Genomic DNA, 12501 nt, shown 5'->3' with positions numbered 1-12501 from the left:
GAGAACAGTTTTTACCGTTTGAAACAACTGTAAGTTACAAATAAATATCCAAGGGATATATTAAAATAAATAGGCTCTTTTTTTTTAAGAAAAATAAAAATTATACTACTGCAATAAACTTTAGCGTACGTATTTATTAAAGTAAAAGTGAATCATGCTGTAGTTCTTAGTAAATATATGGAATATGAAAAAAGTAGGAAAACTTATCTCCAAGATTAAAACACTCCTTTTAAATTACTCACTTGAAGCAACATATATGCTATATTGTAGAACTTCTTCATGCTATTATACGCTGCAAATAAGCACATTCTGCACCAAAAAGCTCTGAATGTTTTTTTGTTTTTTTTTTTAATTCGTATCCTAATACATCTTTACATTGTTTCTTCTATTTAATGTGCATATACCTAATAGTAATTAGTCGCCTCAGACCATTGCTACAACTATTTTTATCTTAAGGCTATAAGAATAATATTACATTGCGATGTGGTCACCGAGGTTTGGAGCTAAAGAAAGCTGTATGAACTTGAGGAAGACAAATTGTTAGGCAACCGAAAGAGCATCATGAACAACAGAAGTACTCCTTAAAACCAGGCCTATCCTTTCCGTTATCACCGGAGTTGCCATTTTATGACTTGGCCTGTATTTTATGTGTGAAGATTCCAAGAATTGGAGTTCCAGGACGTGGTTTATGCTCGCTGTTTCCATCATTTGACTTTTCGTGTATGAATAATATTTACGTATTTTACCTGATTTAGGGTGCGGTAATTCGAACATTTCTCGAGCGAATACAATAACAACTAACAAATGCAGCTCTGTGCTCAGACATGCTTTTCTACTGTTTAAAAGTCAGCAAGTACGAGAGGAGATCTGCCCAAGAAGAGGCAGAAAAGCATAGATCTACAAACAAAACTAAAAATCCTAGAGGAAGTGGAACGTGGTGTGTTGAAGAAAAGTGTAATTGCCGTGAAGTATGAACTTCCCAAATCTACCTTATCTACAATATTTAAAGATCGTGAAAAAGTTCTTGCTGCTGATGATGCTGCTGCATTGGATTCTGGAAACAAATTAAGCAACTTCACAGTGCTTTACCAAGTACGAAGATGCCGAAACTTTACTTCTAAAATGGTTCAATCATATACACGCTTCCAATGTACCTTTAAGTGGACCTATAATTCAACCAAAAGCAAACGAGATTGCAGAATGTTTAGACATTCTAGATTTCAATTGTTCCGCTGGTTGGCTTTACCGGTTCCAAAAGAGACACACAATTTCATCTTTAGTGATATGTCGTGAAACAAATAAAGTTGAAGAAGGAGCAAATAACTGGTTGCGTGAATTTGGCTAAATGAGAGAAAAGTATGTATCATGTGATGTGTACAATATGGACGAAACGGGACTTTTTTAAATAATCATTTTCCAAGTCGTACCCTCGAAATAAAATGTCACAGGTGTCATGGTGGAGGATGTAGTATATTGGACTGTTGTCCTCGTATATAATGCAGACGACAGTGATAAACACCGTCCTTGGGTGATCAGTAAGCCCGAGAAACCACATTATTTTAAGAACATATACATTGATGCTTTATCTTGCATCTTCTCTCATCATGAGAAAGCTTGAATCGACTGCTCATCAGTTTGTAAGGCTAGTTTTAGACGGAAGCATTTATCGTAGCAAAAACCGTATCATTGATATCCTACCGTGTAAAGTAGCAAATTTTACAGCATTTCCCATGCCATGGCATATCCTATAGCCAGTAGCGTATTTACGATTTTGTTTCGGGGGGCTTTACTAACTTTATTCCTAGATATGAGAAAATTCTGCAAAGATATTTCATTTACTTTAAAATAGTAAATAAAATTGTGATGAGGGCTTAAGCCCGGAAGACCTTCCCTGAAATCTGCCACTGCCTATAGCATTTCTTGTCGATAGAACCTGTGCTGTTTCGTAGCATTTTCTCCAGCATTAATGGTCCGATTGCAGCGACGTGGTGTGTTAAAAGGAAGCGAAAAATTCTATGCCAAATATTCATGGCCCTTGTTTTTTGTGGGAAATTGAGTTGATTTTGAGTTTAACGTCCCGTGCTCTGCGTAACGTAACATGGCCCGGTGCTTTTGGAACACCTTGTATATTGAAAGGCGCTACGAACATGTAAGTCATTTTCATCCGGGTATCCGGATATTTTTGATCACATAGTGTATGTTCAAAATTATAGTACTAAATTAATTTCTTAATGACTGAAAATTTTGAATTTAAGGTTACTTTTCTTAATAAACATAATAAAATACACGGACACACACACACACTCACACACACTCACACACACACACACACACACACACATATATATATATATATATATATATATATATATATATATATATATATATATATATATATATATATATATATATATATATATATATATATATATATATAATGTGTGTGTGTATTTTGTAGATATGTAGATAAATAAAAAATCATGCAACTAGATACGTAAGCACAAAAAAGAATCCTGGCGATACAAGTAGTTAATACAGAAATGATCCCAATAAATTCCTTTAAATTGGAAGCATTTCATATGTCAATGAAATAATAATAATAATAATAATAATAATAATAATAATAATAATAATAATAATAATAATAATAATAATAATAATAATAATAATAATAATAATAATAATAAACACTGGTAGCGATCAATCTTTAAAAAAGACGAAATTCGTGGGGTAAAATTCTGACCCATTAAGCCCCTATTCTACAACTGTTTCAAATTCAAGAACGTTATTATTCCTCTTGTTTAGCTTCATTTTTAATATTCGAGCGCGAACACCAACTTGTGTGTCTCTTCACTCCTTTCATTTTTCATACCTTTATTTTCACCGTCGTGATTAAAACGATTGCGTAGAAAAACGTGATTAACTAACCAAACTCATCATCATCAAAATGCGTAATTCGTACGTATTCAAGACTGTGACCGTTCGGATTTTGAAAACGCTCTTGTTTACACTGTAAGTCATTACTTGGCACCATGTATGTCACATCGTCATTTAAAAATAATAGCTTTAAAAAAGGTAATAAGTAAAAACTTGTTCTGACTTATTGAAACGTTTGGATTGCGGGCGTAGCGAGCAAGAAAATTTTTAACAAATCTATTTTCATTTCCAATACTTTCCTTTCTTCTTGCTCCTTCGGCACCCTCTTGCTATCAGCGCCCGGGCAACCGCCCCGCTGGCCCCCCAACTTAGTTACGACTCTGATGAGAACTATTCTAAATATAAAGAATTTTATTCTCAGCTGCTAAACGGATAAGAGATAGCACAAGCACTTTTATATTTAATAATTAGTTGTATTTAAGGTAAAGTATTTTTTATCTTTAAAAGATATTTTAACTTCCAAGCAACTTATTATTATGAGCAAATGTACTATCCAATGTAATGTAGCATGGTGCATTAATATCGTCACTGTTAGAACAAATGGTATGCTTCAAAGATCGTGAAAGAAAACAGGAGAGTGAATTAGTTGCCACCTATCATATTAGTAAAGTACAACAATACAATTGATATTGTTTTCATTTGGTTATGTTGTACCTCAGATCAAGTGTTAATTCGTTTTCTAAATATTAAATTTTAATTATTCTAGATATTCTTTGTAACTTTTAAATAGCTTGTCAAGTCACACTTCCAAATTAAAACTTGATTTGTTTGTACTTGGAGACGGTTGACTTTCCTTCTTTTACTTGACCCTTTCAATCATTGAGGACTAGATTCTACAAGAGCAGCAGATATGCTGAGCATATATTACCTAAAAGCAGTGCGCAAATTAGGTTGTGTATATTTGAAGGGGAATAAAATAGTTCCTTACAGGAGATAGTTGATTGCTTTGTGAGCGATCAATGTTTCAATTTGTTGCTTTTGAAAGGGATTAAAACCAAATACAAGGAATTTCCGGCCCGGGATTCGCACCCTGCCCTAAAGACATAAGTGGTACAAGCTGGATGGTAGGCCCTGTTACGCCAAGAGAGTAGATTTATTTATTTGTTCGAGAAGTCTAACAAATTTATTGAGAAAATTTATTAAATTAAATACTGCTTTCGCAAAATCATGCATTAGGTTTTGTATTTCTTTCTTTCTTTTTCTTTTTTTTAATCTGATTTAACTTTCTTAAAACATTCTATGGGAATTTCATATTCCGATACTACGAAAAAGAAACAAAAAGTACTCCTACATTTGAATATCACTTCCTATCCAAATCTATTCTGTTGTTCCTTCTTTTATTCGTTTCGTTAATAGCATAATGTTTGTAGGACCTGCACTTAGAAGATATATGCGCCCTCTTCAAACAACATGAGCAAACTGGAAAACGACCGTGTGCTCAAACAACAGACAAGAGAAAGAGCGAAAAATGACCGCTTCTTTTTCTTCTTCTTTTACGCGCCTATTTTTACGCTAGGTGTACGGGCCAACTTACGGACCGAAATTTACATCATTTTACGGACCGAAAATGCGCGCTGAAAATACGCTAGTGTATGTTGGCCTTTAGATATACGCTGGCATATCTTCAAGTATTTCCAACTCCATCTATTTTGAACTAAGCTATAGTTTCTGTACAGAACGTACGAGCGCTAACGTCAAGGAAAGACAACAAAACAAGTGTTTGACTTTAATGCTTTTAAAGAATACTTGCATATAGGTACAAAAGACAAAAGAATGTGCGTTTTATTGCCCGCCATTTTTAGATAAAATATCCGGAACCCTCTTTGTTTATCGTGGATGGTTTTAAAAAAAATAATGTATAGGAAATAAAAGAGGAACTTGGTAAAAAGTAGATATACGACTTGTTGACAAGCGTTACGTGAATTGTATACAAAAGGAAGAATGCTTTAAAAAAATTGAATTGCAGACCGAGAGAGGGAGCCAAGCCACAAAAACTAAATTCCGAGAAATCGATGGGTAGAGTTTAGAACAAATAATTGCAAATTTTCCCCTGTGAAGGGGGTTCTTTTATTTCTGCATACCACTCTACAGACATCTGAGCAACTTCTAACCTGTAACACGATATAAAATGTGTTGTATAAAGAGTAATAAACGAATATTACTAATGTAACGGGAATATTTTGCAGTGATGATATCTGGAAGTTGATATAATACAAACTAAATACAATAAGTTAGATTAGATTTGTTACCTAACCTAACCTCAATTCACCAAATGGTCCGAGTTATGGTCTGATTTCAGATTTCAGTAGAATGGGTGGTACACGGGTGGAATAAATGGCATCATTTTTATCACATCAATATACGCAGATTGTTGATCTTCCTACCATCAGGAAAGTGGATCTTCCATCCATCCAAGCTGTTCAACAGAGGCCATAGATCATCCGTAACGGACACAATACATTTTCTCCCTGTGCCTGGATGTTTCTGGGACACATAAAGTTCATTCCATACCTCAACTGATGAGTAGGTGCACTTAACCAAGATAAACCCAGGTTCAGTAGCCGATACTTTGATAGCAATCACGTTTCTGTCAGTTTCCATTTTCACCTTGCTGCCAGTTTCATCCACTGTGTCTTTGAATAACACTTTGGAAATGGATTGTACATCTTTCATACCAGATGACATGCGTATTACATGAAATCAATCCTGCACTCTGGCTCTTTCAACAAGATTCTACCACAAAATCGTTCAGGCATGTACAATGACTTATTTTCCTGATTTTTTCTCGAAAACCGCATCAGCATCACACGGCATAAAGGTATGACTTGGAACCAGGTAGTAGTAACATATTTCTTCAAACTTGTGTGAATGAAATAGAATGTAATACAACAAGAAAATGGTAATGTTCTTTTTTGTTGAAAGCAGTAGTCCGAAAAGAAAAATAGTTCTATCGTATGTAGAACATGGCCAGATTCAGAAGTAATTCCAGCAAGCAGGGTTCGATTTTAGTTGAACCATAGGATGCTACTGTTTCTAGCCACATACACATGTACACATTTTTCATATTGCTTTGCTCTTCACTGTTTCATTGTTTTTTACCAACATTTCGTCCCGGCATTTAACACTTGTTTACGAACTTTTGTTGCAGTTGTGTTTGGCTGGGTGCTACAAGCCTTCGCCTTCTTCTTCTTCTTCTTTTTTTTTATTACAAGCACACATGTCTTCTGGTTGGCTGTTACACCCGACTGTGCTTTAACTTCTTCTCTCGGTCAGCCCTTCAATTGGTTATTGTAAATAAACACATTTCTCTCTGTTGGATGGCTAACGATTTTTAATATGTAATGAAAGGGAAAATAAAATAATTATTTTTCCTTTGATATTTATAAAAGAACGCTCATTGACTTACCGTATGATCGCGATCAATTCACACACAGCACTGTAGGAAATTCGAAGACGGGAAAAACTTGTTCGTCCGATGTGGAAAAGCGACGCAGCGCGGGCAGAGTTGCGCTGGGGCGCGAACGGAAGCCACCCGCGGTAACGGGCGCTTACGCGAATAAAATGGAATCTTTACAATGAGTAGAGACACGTATACATGGATTTTCTTAGAAGAGATATGTGTTTACCTTGAGTAGTCATGTATACATAAGAAAAAAATTTTGATAGAAAAGTGGATGATTGTTTAAGGGTTGAATAACCTTGAGTATTGGCACGTATACGTGAAATTTCCGAGAACAGAAATGTTGACATTGAGTACAGTCACGTATGAGAAAAAATATTTTCTTTACAGGAAGATGGTTGTTTGTTTAGGGATTGAATAACCTTGAGTTATGGCACGTACGCATAAGGAAAGGAATGTTGTCCTTGAACGGGACAGGAGGCTTGTACGAACCTGGTGTTCTAAGGACGACATTTTATTTGACATAAACGTTTAAATACTCGGTCTGAGGAGAATGTTGTATATATTTCGTTTTGGCTCCAGTTAGGAAGTTAGTTTTAACCGAGCTTGACGACGAGGAAGCTACTTTATTGTCTTCGCCATCGCCGCGAAATAAGTCCAAGACCGAGTCCATGGATTCACCGGGAAAAAAGCAAAAGTCCAACAACAGGCCGCATTACCCGGACTGTTTTGAAATAATTAACTGCATACGATGATACAGTAAATTTGCATTGTTTAATAAAATCAGTAGTAGAATACAATTTACTTACGTAAGGTTATCAAAAGCAAGTTGAATCCTTAAGATTAAACTTACACGGACTAAGTTTGAATGATACATGCGGTTGTAGTGTATCACACATACATAACCGAGTATATCAACTTTGTAAACAAGTTGCAACGTTTCACTTCAAAGTTGCAGAAAACTCACTTTGGATTAAAAAGATTTTTGTATTAGATAATGTTGTTGATTTGGAAACGAAAGCATATACGCCATTAAACACATTGTATGCAAGCGTGTTCAATGATTATTGTACTTTTCATGGAGAAAATATAAAAGATGAAAGAAAACCAGGATGTGCATTTCCTAATGAACAATGATTATGTTTTAGTTCAAGTTTCATTGTTCAATAACATTAACTAATACATTTTGAATATTGTAATTTTAACTTTTCTTAATGATTAATAATGATTTTTGTAAGTGAAGCATAAAAATTAAAAATCTCTTTTTCTCATACATAAAAATATAACAAAATAAACTTTTTATTGCAGTTAAATGTGTTTTCTTTTTAAAAATTCTTGACATTTAAATACATATTAATCAACTTTAGAAAAATCAATTAATAAGTAAAAAGCTGGAAAGTAACATGTTTCATAATTATTTTTTTTTGCATTAAATATACTACTTGCTGATTAGTTTTGTTTCACATGTATGCATTATTTTAATTTTTCATTATATTTATTTACATTTTAAAAAATTATTGAAACATGAACAAGAATAATAAACTTAAATGCAAAACATTCTTCGAAAGAAGAGCGGAATGTATAACTACGTACCATATTATAGAATGCGACACTGTTTAGAACATTTGATAGAAGATTGTTCGCTAGAGCGCGGCACTTGCGCAGAAAAGAAACCCTGTTTCGATACTTGATGTCAGTTGATGAGAATATTTTCTTGTTAGAAAACTTCTTTGTGCATTAGTAAAGTATAAATGTTCGTGTGAGAAAAAAGTGTTGACATTAATTAATTAAATTAGCTTTAAATGTATACCAAAGTTTTACTTTGCGATGCGTCATTCTATAATTTCAAAAATTAAACTAATCACATGTGTATTTTCAAAAGCAAAGATATCTTAGACTCGGAAACTTTAAGTATTTTATCAGAAGAAGAAACATGCAAGAAAAGTATGAAAATGTATTTGGAATCACATAATACTCATATTAAGAAGTAACATATTCTTTTGTAATATAATTTCAATAAAGTTTATGGTAGTATTATATTTCATTTGTTAATGTACAATTATGATTAACCAAGACAAATAATGAGCTGTTGGAACAACCAACTGCACATAGTGATGGTAATAGAAGCTACTAGAAATAATAGAGATTTAAATGCTTCAGCAAAGTGAAAATATGCTACGTAGCAATTGAACCCCGACTATGAACAATTATGACCGCAGCGAGATTCGTACACGGAGTCCATAACTTAATTAGTAGTTCATAACTTCACCATCTGCGCAGCGACTATTTGCTTGCTTTTGCTGGTGTATCAATGCATTTCGGGCACAACTTTGCATCATGAACTTTGAAGTGAAATAATTAGAATGATGGGATTGACAGTTTGAACTGGTTACTATTGCAATCCTAGTTGGGCATTACAACATTACGCAAACTCTATTTTATATAGAACCATTATTATAAATTTCATTTTCATAAACTAGCTCTTATGATAACAATACCGATTTCCTAATTAAATTCAATGTATAGATAATTGTTTAGTTGAGTTGAATTTGAGTTTAACGCACTTTTGAGCAGCGAGGCTATGTGACACGGGATCTACTGATTAACATGGAATCCGAACCACATATGCTCACGCCAGAATCAAATCAGTGTCTCCCACACCAAAGGTATAGATAATTGTGTCTTATATAGCAGCTAATATGGACTTTGTTGTGGACAAAAACAAAGCTCATGGGATTTCTCGGGTTCTCCCGTTTCCTCACACTTTCTTGATTCTACTAATTCATTCACTTATCATCACCGTCTCTTTGAGACTAACCGGCATATCAGTGGGACGTAAAACTAAAGATTTCTTTTTGTTTCTTGCTATAAAGTATAAAATAACTAAACATTTGATGTAAATAAATGAGAAACTAATATATTGCAGATTACTGAAATTGCGACTTATTTCAATTTTAAGCATTATGCATTTATATGATTGTTCAAGTGTATTTATAAAGATGCAGATTATGAATTATACTATTTTTTCAATGAAATTAAATTAAATGTTTAAGTTAGACGTCCCATGGATATGTCAGCTAGGTAAAGGAGATGGTGATTATGAGGAATGAATGAAAATTCTGGAACGAAGAAAGTGGGAGGAAACAGGGGAAACCTGATAAAACGCACGCACACACGGTGTTTCGCCACAACAAATATCAATTTGTGCTAGCTGGGATCGAACCAAGAACCCCATGCACCAGAAGAGAACGCTCTACCACTAAGCCACCGTGACCCTATGAAAAATACAACCATATTTATTCTGCTCCTCACAATCTCTCCCTCTCTCTCTCTCTCTCTCTCTCTCTCTCTATATATATATATATATATATATATATATATATATATATATATATATATATATATATATATATATATATATATATATATTGTCAAGGTACGCCAAATCCAGAGATAAAATTCTATATTAAAATTTATTTATTTTGTTAATTTGGCTAAAGATGAAAATTAAATTGTTGTTTATGAATTGGCTTGCAGTCAGAAATTAGTAATCTTGCAGACAGTCGTATTATCACATAATATTACATAGTGCTTATGGTTGTTTGTTTTTAATTAAGTAACGATCCAGACACGAGTCTGCACGTGTCATAACATTATAAACAAACATTGAAGCAAGACGAAAATGTAAACCTTTGTATAATTTATGTTCACAACAACACATTCTAAAAGTTGAGTAAAATTGTGAAAATCGCAGACGTAAACTGTCTGGAGATTTGGTCACTGAGAGAAAGTGCAGAAACTACGGTTTCAGCACAGAGATGTATCAACCACGAAATTTGGTAAGGAAGAAACCACGAGATCATCATGAAGCAAAATGACATAAAAAGGTTATGTCGAACTGAATCGGGATCAGTTGCGGAGGATCTATTGTAGGGGATCAATTTCTGAGATCCGTCCTTGGAGATCAGTTCCGGATGACCTGTTGTTAGGATTAGCTTTTGGAAAATATGTCTGTAGAAGATCAACACCAAGTTACAGTGGAAACTCGTCCACTGTGGTTCGTCACCGACTACGAACTCCGAGTCCAGGAGTTCGACTCCAGTAAACGTTAAAGGTATGTGGTAGTACATCTCTGATTACTCTCTGCTGAATGAATCGCCAACAGTTTGTCTAATGTGATCTAACAATCTAACTTAACTAAACATCACAAACACAGTACACCTAGCTTTATAGCTTTAAAGACAATAAATGTCTACTTAAAGATTAACTGCTTAACTCTTAATTAATTCATTACCCTTCACATGTTGGTTATAGAGATTCCTGTCTATTCTGGATAATAGACAGAAGCAGCATATATCGTGTCAACAGCATACTACATCCCAGCGAGCTAGGTACGACACGATATATGTTGTCAATATATACACCAGGAGCATGAATAATTTTCAATTTGGAAGTATGGTTTCAAGTTGATATTTAACTCAAAACTGTTCTTAATGAGTTGAGTTGATTTGGAGTTTAACGTCCGTTTCAATACCAAGACTATATAAGACGTGGACGTATTGATTAGCGTAAAAACCGAACCACATGAACTCCCGCCGGGTGGTGATGATGATGAGCTTGACGCAGCACTCATTTATGACACACATAAACTTTGGAAGACAGTGCCCTATATTTACAAATGTTTTGATGTCAGCAATCATGGGCTAAAATGTGGAAGTCTACTGCTATTTGAAATCATAACACTTTGTACCAGGTTGGCAACATTGTCAACCCAATAAGCTCAAATATTGATTATTTTTATTCCCTGTTAGTATAAAAGTATTTGCGCAGGCATAATTCCACGTGATTGTGATATTCATGTAATATTGAACATTTCCGTTTACTTGCACATAGTTAACCAATGTAGGGACTCGACATGTGAACACCCTGTATCTCGGAAAGGAAGCGGAATCAGACCAATGTTTATAGGGACAATTTTACTCATTTCGATGTCTTCAATCACCTTGTTACTTTTGGTCATGCATTTATGTTATGTATATAATTTGTATATTCCAAATATATTTTTGTAGAAGAACTTAATCAGAATCTATTATCTGTTCAAAATAAGAAACTAATTGATTTAGAGCAAGACGTGGTTACCCTGTACTTACATCATGAGTATTCCGCTGAAGCGTTCTCTAAAATTATCCTTTCATTGGTAAGGGCTGTAAAAGCGGATGCCTTAACAGAATATTCATATGATAACAGAGTAACACCTCTTCCTCTAAAGGTTAATTCGTTTCTAATTTGGAACATAATAATTGCTTGTTAGTGTATAAGATCATAGCCATAAAAAATTATACACAAAGTAAAACACGGAATAAAAGATACCTCAAATTGGAATGGTTGCTTATGGGCAACGTATCATATTTCATTTATTGTAAACAATAAATTCATTTTCATTCTAAATTTTGGATTTTGTACCTAAAATATGCAAATCACACAAATTTGAAATTTTTAACACAACTCGTTCACGTTTTGTCAATTAATGGGATAATATATGCCCTGTAGTCTATTCAAAATAAAGGAGTTTTGTATTTTGTTTTTTAAAAATCTGTATTGTTTATATTTTAGTAAATACAATGATATAATGTCCTGAAAGTGCTCAATTACATATTCCTGTGTTTTCAATTTGACTTTAAACAAGCTACTGCTTTAAGCGAACAGAAAATACTCTTTATTTAGGCGAGCCAGAGTAAGTAACAGTTTAGGTGAATGGTTGGCGTTTTGGTTTGCCGATTTTCTAGCCTGGGTTCGATTCTGGTTGGATACTGCTAAACGAACATAATCTCCAGTGGGGAAATTCAGTGATGATGCAGTCCTGAAAATAACGGAAGAAAAATGAGTGGAGAAAACGAATTACAGAGTTAATTCTGCTAATGGTTCTATATTTGATATTATCCGTTAATTTCGTGGATTTTTAAATTGTTCATTGACACTATATTCTTCTCTTTTCTCCTTGTGTCTCAATGTGTAAATTTTGACAAATATACAAATCAGGAATCTTCAGTTATATTTGCAACCAAAGGAGAAATATGCTTAGTACGGATAAGTTCTCCAACTCCTTTGAGAGTTATCAAATTTTGCATTTTTAATATTTACAAATAAATTACTGCGTACCACTA

The sequence above is a fragment of the Thermobia domestica genome, chromosome 7, assembly GCF_964235325.1.
Source record: "Thermobia domestica chromosome 7, izTheDome1.hap1.1, whole genome shotgun sequence".
Taxonomy (NCBI): Eukaryota; Metazoa; Arthropoda; class Insecta; order Zygentoma; family Lepismatidae; genus Thermobia; species Thermobia domestica.
The sequence above is the reverse complement of the archived record's forward strand: the minus strand, read 5'-3'. Positions refer to the sequence as shown.